The sequence below is a fragment of the Epargyreus clarus genome, unplaced genomic scaffold (assembly GCF_041222505.1).
Source record: "Epargyreus clarus isolate Ecla_fem2 unplaced genomic scaffold, WU_Ecla_fem_2.2 ptg000034l, whole genome shotgun sequence".
NCBI lineage: Eukaryota > Metazoa > Arthropoda > Insecta > Lepidoptera > Hesperiidae > Epargyreus > Epargyreus clarus.
In genome coordinates this window covers 143,012-162,101 of record NW_027332239.1, presented here as the reverse complement: position 1 = coordinate 162,101, position 19,090 = coordinate 143,012, and the positions used below count along the sequence as shown (strand labels likewise).

The following is a 19,090-nucleotide window of genomic DNA, read 5'->3' as shown; positions in this document are numbered from 1 at the left end:
AAGTTGCTTAGAAAGTGCAGAAATTCTATTACTTTTGACGATGAGCCCATAAAAATATTACATCTACTTTTTCGAGACAGGCCTCAACATTTACGTAGAGTAGAAACTCCCATCTGCTAAGTACTGTTGTCGCTGCCCTAAAAACTAACGGTGGATATAGGTAGGTACTATGTGTACGAGTTAAAGGCTTGCTTGCATAACGCCCTCATTTTCCGACGTTTCACTAGCGCACGTTACCTGCTCGTACTTATGCCTTATTGAAATTTTGTTTATCGAGGTCTACATCTTCTCTCATAAAATGAAATATCACACGTGGAATACACAGATCACGTTAAAGGATAACGAGCTCCATACCGACTGAATCTGCTGGCTATCCCTAGGAAATATGGTGTCTGTCCAGTGTCCATACTAATACCATATACTTATAATATAACACATCAATCCAAATATTGCTGCTATTTGGCACAATTATTGCGCTGAAGCTGCGGCCAACTAAACAAAAAGATATTTTATTAAACTAGTGTTCGGCAAAACAACAACATACAACTACTCTCGTTATTTATAACTTCCGGGACTTCCCTTAAACTAAAATAATAATGTTCGTAAAATTATACTGGAGGTACCGATCAAAAATCGAAAGAAATCTTCCCAGTACCGCGCTGACTCCGTGGTATAATGCTACAAAGTATGAGTAGTATCAAAATGATGTTCGATGTCATAAATATTTGCGAGACTATAAATATCTTGCTAGTATATTACATTATGTTTTTCATGAATAATAATATTATAGGAGACCGAGTCATAATAAAGAAAAAAATATAAATCATGTTTCGCAATATCGATTAAGCATTCACGACACACCTCAGTCTTTATTAAAAATTGTCTGATTCTACGAAATAAGTAATGTAAAAGGCATTTCAACCCCCGCCATAAGATTATGGCGGGGGTTGAATTGCCTTTACACATAATAGATACACGTAGGTACATGATATGAGGCATCAATATTTCAGTTAAATCACGGTTGTACCTTCTAAATTATTTATCTGACACTCTTTTTGAATAAGGTTCCATGCCATTCCGACATTCAATGTTTTGTGTCGGTTTAAAATCATATTTTTACTATATACCTATTGATGATATAAAACAGTTTCATAGGTGTTAGAAATAATCACTGCCGCTGTTAAACACCGTTGTTTTATGACACGGCTAATGGCTGGCGCGGTGCGATGGGTGCGATGGGGTCGCTGGGAATTGGCCTGGTTTCCCAACTTATTGGGGGTCGTGCACGACACCTGCTTACTTGTACTATCTACTCTTTGACCTTAATCAGCGTGCTGTAGAAAATTGCCGTTTAATCGATTAGTTTATTACTGCCTTTGGTTGTCATACCTACCTTTTAAAATTTAACCGTTACCTAAAAAATATCATTGACAACTATCTATTGTTTATAAGTTATGTAGAATCCAGAGATAATATTGTACTCCATGATCTATGGTTAATGTAATACTCGATATATTTTTTAAATTATTCTAAATTATTATTTACGATCGAGTAGACATTTTGGCAGAGAATTTGTAGACGCATTACAGACTTTTGATGTATTCACGTTTGAAATTATCAGACCAAGAAGATATAATTTTCACTTCTATCGCACATCGAATATAAAAAGAACGTTTCGTAATATTTATGAAGACGCGAAACACGAATGGGTCAATAATCTGTGGCGGATGACGGATACAGTTCTTAACCCATTTTTTTGCAAAAGGAAAGTAGAAAATTACGGAGTTGGTCCATTCATCACAATTTGCAGGCTCGTGGGCGGCGGACGTGACGCGGCGCCACCGGCGTCGCCACTCGTCAGCTGCCGACGCTTGCTTGTCACACATGATTACTTTCTACTGTTCAATTTTAGCTCGGAATTAATCCTTACTTTTATATAGTATCCCATTCTATTCTTCAAGGATTAATAACATATGAGTTCCACTTTTGTACCACAATCAGGAAATATTGAAATTGTGTGATACCATGCTATGCCATATTATATACATAACCACCTTACTAATACAATACCTCAAGTTCTCTGGATCATATAACGTGAACTTCTATAAGACCGTCATTGGCAGCTACCAGCTATGTCAGACAATTTCAAGGTTATAATATTTTCCCAACTTTTAGCAGTAGACACAAATTTAAAATTCGTGACCTCTGCGTTTGCTTAATAGTGATTGTGACTCGAATTAAGATACTGTAAAAAAACAACAATTATTGTCATTAAGGTATCACGGCGCGGGCTCAGAGGACCATTAACCGTGAATCAGGCCTGACCTCGATCCGCGAAGGATTCCAATAATTATAATTGCTTACGGCCTTACTTGGGTGTAGCAAAAAAACAAGTAGCTTGTCGGTTTGTAATACAATAACAGTTAATAGTTATATGAATGACAAATATGTTTTTCATTTATTGACTCTATCATAGAGCACAGCTCTCTTTGAAATATCCTATGATATAAAATCCTGTTTTTTAAAATGTTTCTCTACGCCCTACGGGCTAATGTTATAAATTGCAAAAACGAGTTCGATGAAATTCGCGCAAATAATTTGCCTTCCAAAAACGAGTGAAAGCTCACCTGAAACATGTTATGTAGCGCATGTGCAGACTTCACACGTTTAATATTCACGTAAATGGCGATACAATATAACAAGTTTCCTCGTTTCGCTTCTCTCGCATCGATATTTTTGTTGTGGATGTGAATGTGATCGGGAAAAAATCATGAAGAGAAAAATCAGTCATTTATTTTTCGGATTTTTTGTGTGTTTTGTATTATGTACGTCAAAAGTATTGATCGTACATATTGTAGATAACTTTCCTTAACGTGAAATCTGCGAAAAGGCTTAGTCAGTAGAGAGCGTTGCGCCAGACGGATACGTTGCGGGCCGGAGCGGGGATACAGAGAGGCCTCCTTGGCCACCGCCGCAGGTCTTCGGCCCCAGCGCTGCAAAAAGTCGAGCAAATTTTACATTCGACGTATTGTTCGCAAACTTTATGTCGTCTTCTCTATGTACTCTATAGATTAATTCTTCTAAAATCTCTAATGGAGTGCAATATGTCTTCCAATTAAGTATAAAGATTGTGTAAACCCTTAAAAAATTTGTGTACCTACCTAACCTACCTTAATAACGTAACAACATATGAAAATGATGACATTTTCGGACAAAGATACTAGTTATCTAGTAATGCCTACCACAACAGTAATGTTATTAATAAATTAATAACACGCTTATATCTCAAGATTAAGTAATTATTGCAACATATAATCATAACAATGAATAAATGATAACATAAAAACAAAATAAACAAAGAGATAAAAAGAGTTAACTTACGTAATATTCGACGCCACATCCATCCATCTCTATCGTCAAGTTTCTTAACAATATGATATTATTTTCAGTCTATCCTTGTGCTCATTACGTACTTAAGTAATTTTAAATTCTCACGTGAATTATAATTGGTTATTTTAAAAATTAAGGTTATCATTAACATCAACCACAATCATATAAATCTTGCGAAATAACGTTGTTAAAGGAACTTACCATATTTAGAAGGATGACTTAAAACTTATCAAACCCGGAGAGGTGCGAGCTAATGAGGTGGTAGGTGGTGACGCGGTGGTGAGCGATGAAATCACACGGCGGCTCAATTAAGCGGCCCGCCAATTGAGCCCGGGGCAATTATGGCGTTAACGTATTATTGTATTTACCGGCATAACCGGGACGTCGCCGGGGCAGGGGTGGTGCGGGGGAGGGCTCGTCTGATTGATCCTCGACACACGCGACATGTGATAGGGGTCACCGAGGAAGTGCATATAATTGCCGCAACTTGTGGGGGTCTGCAAATCCTCGCAAACGAACTGTCATAGCAGGGGACGCTAATTGAATCGAACCAGAGATCATATTTAATTGAAATGATTCATTTTTCAATAACGGAAATCAGATGATATCAACGTGTACCGTTTATCAAGGATATAAATATGATACTTGTATTGTCGAGACCTTCATTTCAAAATAATATTTATAATTAAATATTATTTTGAAATGTGAATTGTGATTTTTATCAAACACTTTATGTAGTCCGCGTAACATTATGTGTGTACTGAAATGTTGCATACCATTGATATTGGAAACTCATACGTTGATTTCGCAATGTTCACTAGTTACCCGATTATAATTATATGCTGTGGTCATAAATGGGTAGAGGTAGAGGCGAGGTAACTTAACGTAAATTGTTAAAATGGAGATAACGTCGATGTAAGTTATTTAAGCAACAAATGGACTTCGTTGTAATAAAATATGCGTCAACCTTATTGTAATACTGTGGGAAATATATAAAACTCAATTGAACTGAAATACTATATTTTGCATCAAGTTTAAGTGTGGATTCGCTCTTTTTTATTTGCATACATATTACTTGCTGAAATTTAAGAAGGAGAAAGGTGACCTAAATTACTTGGAGGCTATCACGTTTTCTACGTTTGAGATTACGGTTATGTCCAATACGTCAAAATATGAAATGATATTCTAAATTAGTTTTTTTTCTAATTTTCTTCGTCGTCAACGCATTAGGTACTGTCTGTCCTACTGCCGGCTGGTCTCCTATCAGAATGACAAGGATCAGGCCATAGTCCACCGCACTTAGGCCAAGCGCGAATTGGTACATTTGCTTTGAACTTCGGACCTTCCGATTGAAACGCCAAGTTTCAACTAATTTATCACTGCCTTATGTCTATTAAACACGACTTTAATAAATTGTAGTTCTTATACGAGTGTTGTTTCGTGTTAGTATATACATGGAAACCCGGCGGGCGTTCTTCCGAGGCGGTCGCCGGCCGCGCAGGCAAGCTGATGTCCAGAGTTCAGACTGCACTGTGAGACCGCTACTAACGAGTCTCTCGCCGCCAATATTTCATTTCTGACTCGTTAACTGCATTGTTCGAATATCATTTGAATTCGCCAACCGTAATACGTCCGCTCCTTTGTTTTTCATATAACACTTCTAAAGATGAGGTCACTAGACAGTTCGCGTTATCCGTTATTTGGCTGAATGCTGACCTGTAACGGATTTTATGATACTTCTTCATTTAATTTAAAGTAGCCCCTTTTTTGAAGTAACTGTTATTTATACTATAGGTTTATGGTAAATGCCTTTTCGTGAGCTTAAGTTAAATAGGCTAGGTATACAAAAAAAACTAAATTGATTTTATTTTATTTTACTGTGTTTGTGCGGGTGTCCGTAACTACTGCATAAAGATTAATATAGCAAGTTGCGCTGATTTACGCTATAAATCAATAAATAGATCCTGCGTGAAAATTAAAAAACCATAAAGAAACAATTAGTAAAATTTTATAAAATTTGCTACCTTGAATTAAGTCAACGACAGGAAGAGTACCTACGACTGACAGAGTTACAAAAAGTGTTTCATTACATCTACGGCCCGACCAGATCGATGGGCAAAAAGGTTGCAGTGGTGGGGCGCCGATAAAAAGATCGCCTATTGTGCGATCGGCGCTCGATGTAAACAATGTAATCGGCGATAAGTCGATATCGCGGCGTCGTGTTATCTGGCGCGTCGCTCGCTAATTAAAAGAAAATCGAAGACATTCGATAGCTCATTGTCTCGCGAGCTATTAGTGCAACAGGTCGGCGACCCCGCGCACAGCTGTTGCTCGAGTCGCTTCATTATTTAGCTTTAATAATCCTAATCCCCCAGCGCAACATTACTGCGAAAAGCTACTTTATTTGTTATAATGTAAATTCGCAATACACCTCGTTAAATATTCATTAACTTTTTATTTCACTCGTGTATGGTTGTTAAGGCAATTATTGAAATATGTTACAGACAGACTTAGCTGTAGTCTATAATTTATTGCGGTCTGTACCGAAAAAGTTTTAACTTGATCTTTCTTATACTCATGTAGTTATGGTACCTACGTAATTACAAAACGTATAGCCTTTACTCCCGCTGCAATTAATCTGTGTTCACCGAATATCGTCTAAGTATTTCGAGCGAATAGAGAGCAAAGCATCTCGTTAATATTTCTTCAGGGCGCCGTCTGGAATTCAATTTTTCAGCTCGTCTGCATTTCTCGCTTTAAAGATTTCTCTCGAGACAGTCTGAGGACGACGCTCTCAAGGATCGTCTCGATGCGAGTCAATTTCGACGTTGTACTTTTGAACTGTTTGTCGTAGGACTCTATAATATAGAGACGCTATAATAGAGAGAGCTTAACTTCGTGTGGAATTTTATCTTATTAGAAGATATTTTGAAATTCGTAAAATATTTTATCTGGCTGCGGAGGTAATTATATTTCGAGCGTATGTACTCGTATGTTTATATGAATACCTTTCTCATTCAAAGAATATACCGCCCAACAGTCCAAATGGCCTGATGGATTTTAACATATGTGCTATTGTTGGATTCATCTCTAAATTGTAGAAGTATAGGTACACCTATTCTGATGTTTATAGTAATTGCTAGTTTACCGTTTTGTGTCCGTGCTGATTGCTCTTTACTGATAGTGTATTAGTATGGGTTAATATCCCGGAATACGGCAACATATTTGCGCTTGCGAAATTATTAACTCTTTTGGCAAATAAATTGCTAAAATTACGTACCGGTTGCATCAATGTAAATGTCAGCGGAGGCTGCGTGGCATTGATCAGATACCGCGGATCTTCACGTGATTAAATACTGGCTAGTCGAGGCCGAAGTATTATGATCAGATAACCACAGTCTATTGTATATGCCTTAGTTTAACAGTTTGTCATTGATTTTAATAAGAGAGCCCTTTAATACAATAGACAATTGGTCATTATGCCGCTTCACAGGGTGCCGCGTGTGAATCTGGCGGACAGTTAATATATATTGTTTGGGGTTATTTATTACAAACTTTTATGTTAGTTCGTGTGTATGTGAGGGTCATGTCTTGCAACTGAATTTTAAACCAATTAATCCGCATGCATCTGATTTTTAAACATGTTTGGTTTGGATGACAATGCTTGATTAGATTAGTGACGTTTTCTTAAAATGAATAACAATGAACACCCTGATATGGCGGACCAATTATTATTATTTTTCATGGACCTCTACAATATGGGTATCAAAGAAAAGGGTTTTCCAATATGAAGTTCACAAAAGCTTTTTAATATGTTTATTACTTAATGTTCGTGTAAGAAGTATTAATGATGTGTAATACAATTCGTGTTTAACGCCATGTGGTTGCCCGGCGACGTCAAATAACGTCACCGAGCCGCCGCGCGCACTGCGAGCGGGCGCCGGGCAGCCACCGCCAGCCACTAGCCGCCACTGCTCCCCACTACATACAGTCATATCGTATTATGTAATTTGGACGGATATTTCCATATTTTTCAGTTCAACAAGTCAGAGAGATGCTTGATAGTCGTTTGTCATTTTTTATTCAATTTTTTTATTCAATTCAATACTAACGCTTATGTCAGCGTTAATTAAATGGATCATATAAATAATTATGAACATATTTACCCGTATTATGTGTGGTCGAACAAATTTGTGTCGCCTGAAGGTTATCATCTCTACCAAAATATGTAATATTGATTTTGGTTAACCGCACAGAGGTAATTGTAATATGTACTTCTAATGTCACTTTTGTAATATGACACGCATGGATTACGCGCTATCAGCATGCATTACGCATGCAGCAGTGCAGTGTAATGAAATGAGTGCTCCCACTATCGCTTTTCGTTTGCGTGTCATCGAATGAGCTGTTAATATTCCACTTTCAAGTTTTTACCCTGTCATCGCTTCTTCAATAGTGCTCAGCATAGAGTTACATAATCGTTAATTTTGTTTTTATTAAACGTTGCGCTGTGCAATAATTGCAAAAAATTTATGTGCGGCGAGATGGAAAGAAATTGTTATTGTTGACTTAATATATTATGTAGCCTAGTGGAATATCAATGCTCCGGCAACTCTGCTCATGACGAGCTTGGAACGCTGTACCCTTTAATACGGCGTTGGGTCCTTTGTTCGCGGATGACGCGGAACAACGGTAAAAGTGTGTCGGAATAAAACCGCGCGTGCGGCAATAATTGTAATATCTCGTACATGGGATTTGCATGTAAATGGTAGTTCGCTTTCTAATGTCGCGTGGGCGCGCGTCGTTCATTGTTCGGCGCTAATAGCGGTGAAAGCGCAGGACGCCGCTCATTACCGCGGCCCGCGCAGGGCGACTCTGCTTACTGCACTGCACTCGACAACATTCGACAACTTGCATTTAATCTTAGCTTGAAAGTATGCTCAAATAATCCAAATTTCAATTTCATCTACATTAAATTCTAATCTAAGTAATTGGAAATAGAGTCGAGGTTTCGCACTTGTATTGAGGTATCAACGACACCATCTAGTATGTTTAAATAGGATCCTCAAGTACAATGCGCCCTTTCGATATTTTTACAGTAAACTTATTTCCTCCTTGATTAATCTTCAAGCTTAAGTAACGTGAATACGATTAGTGAACAAGTAATCTTGTTATTCTCAAACTGTTTGATAAAAATCACACTTCTAAAGACGCAGGATTGTGCATATATTGAATTGGTTATATTTTCAGATGTAGTGACCACTACATATAAATAAGTGGAGTAAAGCTGTGAGTTACGTAAATTGATATTTTCACGGAAACATATATTCCGCTGTCGGATCTGGAAAAGCGTTCTAGTTTTTTCTCTTTGATCCACGTTGTTAGCAGCACACAACTTATTAGAGGTGATAGAAGAGCATCATAAACAATTATTTTAATATCGCGCGTCCTGTTTGGCAACGCGCGTCTGCCGTCCGGTGTCGCGGCGGTTTCAACACTCGCTGCTAACTTCGTTTCCGTCAATAATACAGTGAGTTATGAACAACATTTACTGTTATCTTTAGAAAGTGTTTCCTGTCCGCTTATTTTATTATCGAATTATTTCAGTCGAGTTTTATATTATCCAGACGGTTGTTCGTTCTACGTTTAGTTTTATATTACATATGTAAATGTAAAAGAAATCTCTGTGTACTTTACACGGAGATTTATTTTCATGACAACAATCTCTGTCACTATCTGCCATGAGTTCTTTTCTTTGAATAAAAGTTTTTGTAAGAGACATAAGAGTGTATTTTAGAGTATCTATATTAAAAGGTAATCTAAATAAAGTTTTCCTTTGCGAACATTCAATTATTATAATATCTACTGGATTAACTTAACGGATGCAAAAATATGGACACCGAGCGCTATGCAATCGAAACCTTCGGTAGTATCAGGGCACGAAAAACACTGACATTATCAATATAAATTACAACCACAAATGTTTACCTACGTTAAAAAAATTATGTAAAAGTGTTCATCCTTACGATCAACAATAATCTGCCTTCCACACACTTAGCTCAGGAACGCCGATACACCGGAACGTAACAGTTGCAGCAGAATTGTAAGTGCCTGCCTTGTAAGGCCTGAATGAAATCAATACATTTTATTCCATTTCAGTGTTACATCCACAGACCCCCTACAAATATTTTTAATGTCATTGAAAATTTAGATTGATATTTATAATATGTAGTTAGCACAATAGCTTACAGGTAACTCGTGCACCTAGGCGCCACACATGTGCCGGCGATAAGAGATAAGGCGAAAGTGTGTCGCGATATCTTGCTTACTCCATATTCCCAATCACGCGATATGATAAAAGGTATCGATTGTGGTGCTGTAATACCTTCGAACGCATGTAGTCTGACGACTGTAAGATAGCTTCATAATTGATACATAATAACAATAACAAGATAAAGATCTAATTCGGTGTTAGTGAGCCATGTGTGTCTGGGACAAGTAGGCAAGTTAGCGGAGAGGTGGCATGACACGGCATGACCAGGATAATAAAATTCATCATGCAGTCAACAACATTTTTGATGAAATGTAACCTCAATTGATTTGTGAGTAATAACTGAGGTTCGTAAAATATGAGGTAAATCATATGCAAAATACGAGGAGGCCTAACTCATCACATTACACATACTATTATTTGTGTGTATGTGTGTGCGAGTTGTTGTGGCGAGTTCTAGTAAAGAAGCCGGTCGCGTGTCGCGCCGTGTAGTGTGTAGGTACGCTTAATTCGCAATCGCTCTATGTATGAAACTCTCATTGTGTATTGTTTGCAAATCGCCTTGCCATTATATTTGTAAGGGGCTTGGTTTTTCGATTACAGATTTTATTACACTACCCGGAGACTAGGTCATAGGATCTCTATAGTAGATGTTTTGTGATGATGCAAATTTTAGTGTGACGGGCCAATATAGTAAACATGTTACATAATGCCGAACGTTGTTCCGTTGACCAACTAGTTATTACATAGGGCATTCATAAAGGTGTTTAAAAAGTGTTCAGTAATCTCCATACAATACGAATACGAACGATAAAAACCTCTTGCAATTTTGAATGCTATAAATCATTTAAGGCTTCTTGAAATCTATTATAATGTGAACTCAACGACACTTTTAGGTTAATTTTATGCACTTAGAACCGATGGAGGCCATGACGTGGTATATTTAAATATCATTATATATTATTATACCTAAATTAAAGAATTGACTCGTAGACATTACCTACGCAGTGTACACTGGCGTTATTAAAAGTAATTACAACCATATACATCAATTAAACGGAATAACATCCGCGTCATACGAAGCTGCAAAGGAGCCGCTGCCGTATACATTTCGGGGGTCAAGTGGTTAGTTGGTGGTGTCACCTGGTCCCTGACCTAAGCGATGATTGACTCGCTGTTCTATAATTATATCTAGTAACTTTATATCTCGTATGAATTTTCAAATACATCAGGATGGATGAGGTCGTGTTAAGCGGATTATCTCTATTACACATAGGTATGTGTTTGTTAAGCGGAAGAACATTGAGGTCGATCAAAATTTCTTGACCGTAAAATCGAACAATGAATATTTAGACAATACGTCTAAAGTTGATTGTAAATAATACATACCTCTACGTTTGTCATTATGACTTTTTGAGTGATTAACTGAATCGAAGGTATCGATAGGTATAGGTATGTGATATATAACGAAGACGATGTCGATAATTATTCAGCGTCTAGGCGAGAATAGATTCAACGATCATGTACACTAAGGCAGGCTTCACAGGATTTATTTTCCATTCTGGAATTTCTATTTATTTTTGGGATCTTGTTGCCAATCGCGTGCTACTTGTACATGCGTGATGTCATCTGCCCATGGAGCAAGAGGTCTTCCTGTTTTTGTCTAACCTACTAGGAGAGGCCACACTGTTGGGTATAATGTTTGCCTGTCATCAGTGATGAGGAAACATGTCCCGACCATCCACATTGTTATTAAAAGATTGAAGAATCGATCACTTCTATTTTAGCATGTTCTTTTTGCGAGATTTCTGCACCATTTTTCTCAATTTTTATCATACTTACTTCGCTTCGTTTTTCTGGAAACTTGATATTATTTATTTTTAATTATATACAACCTGGATTACAAAATCACTAATTAGGTAACACTTGCCTTATCTCAAAATGAATGAATGTAGCGTGAATCTGATAATCAGGACGTGTTTGCGTTGTCGCGGCGGCGGGAGCAGCGCAGCGGGCGCCTGTTTCGATCCGCTGGTCCTTAACCTTGCCCCGCGCATTGACCTAATTCCATCCCGACGCGTGGGGCCACGAGAACAGCGAGCGGTGCTCAACGAGCGATCCTTTTTCATATATGTTATTATTATATGACATATGGGTCATTAAAGTCGTAAAGAAATTGTGTTGAAATTGAATTATAAAAATAGCAAGCGTGTATTCCCGTACGTAAGTATACAATATTTGAAATTGCTTATAATTACCATTACCTTATATTTAATATTTTAAGCTCAAATTTTAGTAAAAGTACCAGCGTCAATAACTATAGTATTTCATTTGTAATGTATTTTTTTAGTCTACCAATTTTCCGTTCGTTACGAGTTATTCCGATTTCGATGAGTTTGCTTGCCCTTGAATGGACCTTAAAACAGCATAGAATAATTTCAGATTGGACTATGGATTCGGTGATCTTAATAAACATTTGCGTAGAGACTGAAAAATATACTTTCAAATGTATTCAAAGGTGTGTAAATTTACATTCCCATTGACCGTTATTCTGAAGAAAAAAACAGCTTTTTAATAATAGTCAAGCCTTGTTCAGCAGTTTGGTAATAATGGGCCGACGTTGTGGTGACCATTTCGCTGTTTGGGGGGAGTCGGGACGGTCTTCGTCGCTGGGGCCCGGCGCGTGGGCGGCACGTGCGCGGCCGGGGGCGGCGCGCTGTGTCGCCGCGGTGACGTCACGCTACGCAACTACCATCAGATCGTCTTGTTGGCGTTACGTTGTTACCGAGACACCTTTATGCCATGTTTAATCCACTACCGTAAATACGCAACTTTTATATATTTTTAGTGGGCGACCTTATCTGGTTTTCCAGCCCAAACCGTATTCTAACACGAACATTCGGTCTCCGTCCTAATTTCGGTTCGAAACCGTAATCTCTTCTTTGACCAAACTTTGCCGAAATCGAAACTTCAATCGGTTATTATATTTTTATCATTTTAAACCAATGACATTTTATACTAGACAGGTTATACGCCCACTAACTTGAGAGAAGACTTGAGCGAAACTGATTTGATAGCACACATGCACGTTTTTTATTTTACTTACCTTTAACTACATAGACATATGTTCTATAAGGGACAGAGCTATTAGAACAATGTGATAAATAAAGACAACTAGTGTTTGACCTTGCGTTTCAAGTGTACGCAAACGTAAATATTGACCATGGAATATAGTGACCAATGATTACTTCAGTCAAAACGGGACATCGATTTTTTTTGTCAAATACTTTTTACTTGAAAAAATATAGTTAAAAATAATAAAAAACACGCTTTTATGACAAAATTAACTAAAAAGTAGAAAATAATTTTCAATATAGGTATCATTTAAGGAACAGTAAATAGTATAATTGTGCAAAAAATGTGGGGCGCTTTATGAAAACTGATAAATGGAGCACCCCATGTTTTTTTTTCACAATTATACTATTTACTGTTACTTAATTGACAATGGCAACGGTTCATTTCGGAGACAACGGCACGAAGCATCGAAAAAAGGGACTGTCCTGTTAAAAACGGGACGTATGGTGGCTTTCCCATTGATCCGCATGCTAGTCAAAGACAAAGAAATAATGGAACAGAAGGTAAAAAATGTCCAAAACTGTCGATAATAGTTTTAGTATGTCGTTTACGTAGAAATGTTATAGTACAGTTTAACTAAATAAATTATTATTATATAAATATATAATTTGAAAGAATGTATCTATACAGATGTATCGACTGGTTTAAAACACATCAATATACGATTTAAAAATTGTTTATATTTATTATCATAGATTAGTAAATATTACTCACTCCTAACAAGAAAATGTACGCAGTTTTGAGAATTGAAATAGTTGCGTAAAAAAGTTTTGCCACGTCTCTGTGCTGAAATGTCTCTAAAATATTTGAAATAATTATTTATTTATTATGTAAATTACGCAGTATTACTTATTTATTCGTAAATTTTCTCTAAAAATGTTTATATTTGTCAAGAATTCAAAAAAATAACTTACTAATAAGCCGTTTGTGGCTTATTTCAATTTCAAGGCGGCGAAGTATCTTTACTAATCTATGTTTATTATTATCAGTTTTATTTTACACACGACCATTAATTGCAAAGTTGTGTAAATTTTATAAATGTACTAGCTGACCCAGCAAACATTGTGTTGCCATATAAATAAAAAAAATGTTAAGGGTGAACAACCCCTATCACTTAAGAGATATGAAATATAGATAGTAGCCAATTCTCAGACTTACTGAATATGCATATAAATTTTGGTGAAAATCAGTAAAGCCGTTTCGCAGGAGTAGGTACAGTAACTAACATTGTGACATGAGAATTTTATATATAAGATTCTAATTTTACCGTGGTCTTTTTGAGGATTAATTTCTGGCTATACAAATATTGTTTATTAAATTATGTTTAGGTTAAGGAAGAAATACGACCTTAATGATTGGAATATTTATTCAATTAAAGAAATTTTAAAATACCGTATACTATCCTATATAAATTTTATGGTAATATTTTTTATTATTTACCACAGGTGTCGAAGGAAATTTAGAGATTAGGATATAGAATTTCCCATATATCGATATTACTTTATTAAAATAAACTATAAAAAGTTATATTTTGACTAAAAACACACTAATATAAAAATTAAGCAGTGGGATCTTAAACTATAACATACGACATATGAACATCGTCAGATTCAATAAAATGTCACTTCTGTTCTGTTGATCTATGACCATGCATTTTGCGTCTTTATCACTTTCATTGACAAAAACATACTTTGTCTCTTTCTGGTTACTCACGTAATCATGGCGGATCGAACACGAAAAATAAACGAAATTTAATAATTTCTCTTCATTTACGTGTGATAGGTGATTCCATGAAGTTTGTTTCTTTTTCGAGCATAATTTTTGCATTTACGCATTGCACAAGAAGGCATTTTGAGGCTTAAAATTCAAAATAATGACGTTTAACGTGTTCAGTGACATTCGTGTGTATTACTACGCCGCGCGAGAGCGACTGGAGTCGTTTCAACTCGTTTTACACCACTTGCCGTATTTTGTATGTTTCAAGTTTTGCCCGCTTGTGGCGTATCTTCAGGTTATAGATCAATGTTTTAAACTATAACTTTTGAAAAGGTACAAAGTGTGCTAATCAATCCAATAAGCATTCACGGAAATAAGGTTTCTATAATGTGACTATGTAACGACATACAACAAATGTACACATTTAATTATAATCCTTTTGTATCGTATGAATATAAATTGAGCGCTAAAACATCACTGAAGACCTTTGCAGCAATTATGATAGCAGCGTCGTCACGCGGGAAAGATAAATCAATTGAACCCCTAATTTAGCGATGATCGCAGCGGCGACCGGCGAGAGGAACGGGAAGGCGCGCGATGGTCTCGCCATGAGCCATGACATCACGCGCGCAGCTGAAATAGTGCAGCGACCGCCGCCCGCCCCTGACCACGACCATCACGGCTATTTTTACGCGTGCGTGTGTACTACGCACCGTGCGACCTCTCGCGCGCGAGAATATCATAACGCGTGTTCACTTGTACATACATTGAAAGTTTGCCGTTGAATTACAAAAAACTATTTTTAGTTTTACTACGACAGCACCAATGCCTTAATTATTTAACTCAATTGCTGTCCTGTTGTGCGATAATTTCAGATGTTAGTGACAATAAAGATTGTGATAGAAGAAGATAATAAGTAGTACCAGCATTACATTCACACTTTATTGCTTGCCCTAAAATAGGTTCATCGTAATTTCATAGGCAATGCCACATTTTTTTTTTTATAATATAGGAATAGCAGACGAGCATGCAGTCCACCTGATGGTAAGCGCCTACTGCCGCCCATGGACATCTGTAATCAACCCCAGATAGGATTAGATATACCTACTTAAGGTCGGCCTCAGATGCGCTGCTACCCCTGAGTATGTCTCCCTTACCACACCCTTCAAAACGGAACACAGCAGCGCTTAACACTGCTGTTATTAGGCAGAAAAAGGTGTGGCGGTGGTGCCGCCGGAGTCGAACCACAAAGGGTTCTACCAACTTCAAAACGATAGCCATATAACGAATAAACTCAAATGTGGAACGTTAACCTTTTATAATGAATTTGTTTACTTATGTTACACAATACGTTGTACCTAACCATTGGCCGGAAAATTGGCATGTGAGTCATAGAATGGTTATTTCCAAGGAGGTAACGAAATATGGGGGTAGGTTTGTACGGCTTCCGTCCTGAATCGCGGGCACTAAGGCGGTTACTGGCTTCTGTCGATGCGATGCGGGGCTCCTTCCTGGAAAAACGTTCAGATTACACGAACGCTTCGTTTATTAACAAGCTTTGTTCATTTCCAAACGCACCATAATCAGCAAATGCTTACGGATGTGCTCAGCGTCGAAACCGCAAAGTAGCGCTGTTTTTATGCCAAAGAAATACTTTGTGTCCAAAATAGAAGGGTTTCGGACTTTCAAAGAATGCTACAAATTTTTGGTTTTGCTAACTTACCTTGGAGAAACATTGCTTGTTATTTTTAATATAGGTATATATGTGTAGTGTGCTTTCTTAAAGCACGACCTTTACAACGTTTTGTATAACATGATTGATGAGCTGCGTAGGCGTCGCTGGGCGCTTGCGATGCCCATTGGGGCACATGTCATATTTTATTTTTGGAGCGTTGCCGGCCAGTCTGGGCGGCGGGCGGCAGGCGGCGGGCGGCGCTCCATTCATTAGGAACAATACGGTAATTGTTGTAGCGTACTTACCGATGGGTGTAAATGGAACATGTTTATAAGTGACGTGATGCATGGAGTACTATGACCGCTAGGGTAGTGGCTTGGTTATATTTGTATAAGCGGTTTTGTCGAGCAATTATCCAGTACTCATGTTTTTAAAACTTATTACTTAGGTAATTACAACAGGTTTATGTAAGCAGAAGACGTAAGAGTAATCCTTTGATCTTTGATTGGGTTAACAACCACCTGATGATCCAACCCTGGTCCCTATTAGATGTTCAACGAATACCATTTAAGAATATAAGCGAGTGTCGGATTTTCGACATTTTTTAATATTAAGTAGTATTTAAAAAAATGTAAGAGGAGCAGTGATAGCCTATTGGTTAAGAAACTTGGCCTCTCGATGGAGAGGTCCGAGGTTAAAATCCCAGGCATGCCCCTCTGATTTAAAGGAGAATTCCCATTTGTGGTTTGAAGTTGTCCACTAATTAAAATATAACTAAAAATCATATTTATTTTTTTCAATCAACTTTCCAAAATATCGGGCCATAACTTCGCCGGAAAAAATATTCTTGATAAAAAAGTAATTATTTTATTTCCTATTGCAATGCACTGTCTAATTCCAATATGGCGTTTCAATTTGGTCAGTTTATGAATTTATATTCGATTTTTCCTCACTAAAATAGAAAATATTAATGATAAGTATAAGTAACGTGATAATAGTAATAATAACTCAGCGTGACTTATTTCATGAACTTGACCGGTATCATAACTAATATGTAAATAAAAAAACTGTATCGATTAATCTATACTTATAATAAATCTGTAGAGAGGTCAATTCTGTACATGAAATATATTTCCAAAATAACTATCAGGGGGTGATTAGGGAACGATACTGATGCCAAAAATGCAATCAGTAAAATTTTTGTTTGTCTGTCAAACAAAAACTACTCGACGGATTTTAACGAAACTTTGTATTTTTCATACTCCTGAGCTGGTTATAGTATACTTTTAATCACGAATCTTTTAATCAATGAAGGGAAATGTTGGGAAAACGGGAGAAAAAATATCTAAACTCCATTTTTTAAGCTTCCGTCGCGTGTGCAACCTAAATGGTTAACACACAGAAATCATGTATGACGGAAATGTTCTCCTTAAAATTATATAAAACTTATCCCACGACAGCATATGTCTATCTTTTATGGTTGTCTCACAATAACACGTGTAACTCCCGATAGCTTAGCAGTTCAAAGCTTTCTGATTATATTTGTCTACTCCTACTCCTACGTCTATAACACTCTCAGTCATCCCTAATTAAAAAAGTTAACAGTATAAACTATTCCATACAAAAGAATCATAGAAATCATATCCCTGAGTGATAAGGGTTGTTCACCCTTAACATATTTTTATTTATATGGCAACACAACGTTTGCCGGGTCAGCTAGTCAATAATAAATCCTTGGATTATTTGTTGTCATCACTATGAAGTCTGAATGAGAAACGTCTGAATATTTTTTTCACAACGGTTTGTCGCTTGTGTACCGCGTTCTTCGTTTGTTGAAATGTTAGTGTTTTATCGTTTCTATTAGCTTTACGTTGAGTTAAAATTCGTGTATCTTCGTATTTTAAATAGAAATTGGTAATATACGAGACAGGGACTGTACTTTTAATGTGTGTTGTGAACCAAAAAGATTTCGCAATGGTCGATACCCGCCGTTGTATAAATTGTTCTATGCGAGTAGCTCACCAGCAATGGCACACTTTTCAAGATGCGACCTGAGTCCATGCTGAATATTTTTCGTTCCTGGATATCCTCCGCCGGTGTGCCACAGCATAGTTTTTGGATAAAATATTTGATGAATTTACATATGAAAATGAGCAGTAATCAAAAGATATTTTTTTATTACACTTTATTGACAAATAACAATAGTGGTACAATAGGCGGACTTAATGCTAAGTATAGTAATAATTATATGTCATAAAATAAAGAATAGTCTTGTACTTCAGTGTTTTACTTATCGCATAACCTTACTACTTATTAGTACGTGTTATTGTATTCAGGTTATCATGAAAAGCGCCCGAAAAGGTCTAGACAAATCGCAAAAGAATCACTGGTTCATTGCCCAGGTCAATTATATCATACTTGCCATCTAGGTTTATTTATATTTTTAAAAGACTTTTCGACCTTACATACGTTTTTTTATGTTTGTTCGCGGAAAACGTCGTTTATTATGAACCGATTTTGATGTATTTTTTGTTGGAAAGAAGATATTTCATTAACAAGCACCTTTGGTAGTATGTTAGTCCTCATATTTTCAAATTGATTAGGTGTCTACTAACTAGAGAGTGGCCCTAGAATGTCCATCGCATTTATTATTATATTTTAAGTTATGCCAAATAATTAAAAACAAATGTTATTTGCAACTTGCAACTGTCAAGAAAATACCCTATTTTGGGGAAATTCTTTAACGATTTTCTCGTAAACCCGGCCAACAAATCAAATCAAATCAATTTTTTTTATTCAAAATAGGTTCTTTACAGATCACTTGAACAACAACTAGAGACAAATATGATATGAATATTGAATCTGCAGTTAAACCTCTACAAAATGATGCAATATACGACATG

General features: G+C 36.8%; 1 protein-coding gene across 2 annotated transcripts in view; it reads left to right on the top strand.

Moving 5' to 3' along the window:
* The window catches only part of LOC140756295 (uncharacterized), a 33,399-nt gene that overhangs the window by 11,648 nt on the left and 2,661 nt on the right, over positions 1-19,090 (top strand). The gene's annotated exons all lie outside the window — the stretch shown is intronic.